The sequence below is a fragment of the Castanea sativa genome, chromosome 6, assembly GCF_040712315.1.
Source record: "Castanea sativa cultivar Marrone di Chiusa Pesio chromosome 6, ASM4071231v1".
Classification (NCBI taxonomy): domain Eukaryota; kingdom Viridiplantae; phylum Streptophyta; class Magnoliopsida; order Fagales; family Fagaceae; genus Castanea; species Castanea sativa.
Window position 1 is genome coordinate 48535818 of NC_134018.1, and position 2516 is coordinate 48538333.

Below are 2516 nucleotides of genomic sequence, written 5' to 3' on the forward strand. Positions count from 1 at the left end.
GTTGATTAGGGTTAATCGTGAAGTACAAGATATTTCCATTTAAAATTCCTTGAGGGCCAATTAAACCATGTGGGTGCCACGTGGCTTTGCCACTGTCCACTTTGTATCCATCTTCTTTCTCGTCCGTCCGGCATAGAGAGTCCATCCACCTGAAAACGTCTCGCCGTGTTGCTTCCTTTCTTTAACCATCCACGACCCAGTATAGTCACTTATGGCAAGTTTTGTAAAATCAAACCGTCTACTTTAATTTTGTCCTCTTCAGGTGACATATTCGACTACTTTCTCCACAAGAGTTTTCATATTGTTAACATTAAGGGTCTATTTGTGATTCACTTATTTTGCTGAAACTAAAAATTTTTTTGTTTAAAGTACTGTAGATAAAGATAAAATTAGTTGAAATAGTATAATAGGACCCATTAATAATACTAAAAAGTGCAATGAGACCCATGAATAGTAGCAAAAATAATCTGAATAATAAAATAAATTGGCAAAATAAATCATCTCAAACAGACACTAAACTTGTCAAGAAGACTAATAATAGAAGCTGAACTGGACAATGGTTCCACAGCCAGATCATCCGTCACCATGTACGTAACCACCTCTTCCACGTACCCTAGAGGAATTTTGTGTGAGTAATTTTAGTAAAAACTATTGTGTTGATACAACTTTTGTGATGATATATAATTTTTGTCACAAGTATCCTACGTGTCATACTATAATTGACTACTTGCCATTTTTATATGAACCTATCATTTTTTTTCCACTACTTACGATCCGCCACAAATTATGAAATTTTACATAGTCTTAAAATTGTTGATATTGTGTCTCTAAAATTTGGCTTTTCCCATGTAACAACAATTCATTGTCGGCCATAGATCGGGGTCTTGGGTCACGCTTTTTCTTCTTTTTTATAAAAAAGAATTTAATCCGTACGTAACCCTTTATAACTTTTCTTTAGTGGACATAGCTTTATCTATCATGTACTTTTTAATTAGCCCAGCAATAGAAGACTTTTTCAAATTCTGAAAGCTCTTTGCTTTGCTTTATTGATAAAACAAAAACAAAAATAAGAAGCATCTTTTTTTTTTCCTTTTTTTCCTTTTATAAGATTTGGTAGAGAATTTAATTAAGCAGCACGTACCCTTTTCCCCTCTCAGGATATGAACAAGCCTTTTGTATTATGTATTTCTTAAGTATCCGATTAACCTAAATGGATTGCTTCCTTTTTTGGCTGAATAAAATGCTTCTTGTTCTTCCTTTTAAGAAGTTGTGATATCAAGCTTTACAAAATATTGTTTGGACCCCTATGATAAATTGATTGAGCTGAATATTGTAATTGGAATCCATTCAATTGAAGTCAAGTTCAATCCTCCCTCAACAACAAAAAAAAAGTCAAGTTCAATTCATTTAATTGGAGCCTTATAAATCCAGTGGATGTGTTAGAAATTAAAAATAATAATAACCAATTCTTCATGTGTTTCAAAGCATAAATAACATGAATTGAATAGAAAAACGCCCCTATGCTCGCAGGGTGTGAAACACTAACAAGTTGGTAATTGATTGCTTGTCAATTTATGAGTTGGAGCTTAATGATTTGTTGGATTAGTGGTTTGAAAATGCCCAATATCAGAATACCAAATATTTCCACACCATCTTGTAGATTCTGCGGAAGAAACGAAATGACGTGCGTAAGGTGCAAAAGAACGAGGTCTTCTGACTTTGGTTCGAAGAGCAAAGGAGCTTACTCAAAGTAGATATGACATAATGACAGCAAGCCAATTGTAGACTTGGTCAGGTGGCCTCCTCCAAGGAGTAATTAGTTCGAAATAAATGTTCAAAGGCCACTCTAAATTTTTTTAAGAGATTTTTTTTTTTTTTTTTCATATAACTGGATAATTGGTAGTGAGAATATTTGAATAATAGATGTCCATATTAGAAATATCATGATGTATTTCTTGGCCAAACATATATATATATATATATATATATATATATATATATATATATATATATAATTAACAGAAACTTACATAATGCATACATCTATCCAGAGATAATTAATAGAAACTTACGTGCTTACATGCATGTCATGTCTTGAACCACAGAGCACTCCCTCTCCCCCAACAGCCCAAAAAAAAAAAAATTGAGAGCAAGCATGGTTCCCTCTACATTGCTACACCAGTTTTGACTAACATAGCAACATTTATGACATATTTGAAACAAAAACACTTCTTGACAATCCCACAAAATTCGTGCCCTTATATATTAAAATTTCCCTCCTACCTCCTGTTGGCAATTAACTTCCTCTTTCAAAACCGAGAGGAAGACATCAGTGAGAATACTGATGGGACTGACGAGGTGAAACATGGACGAGGTGGCCTCAAGGACGAACATAACCCGTTATCGTCATCATCAGAGGAAGAGTTAAGGCCATTGAATGCTGCCAATAAAGCCTCTACCGTTACAAGACCAGCTGGACGAACTAACGGGAAGGCATTAACTCCCATTACTCCCCT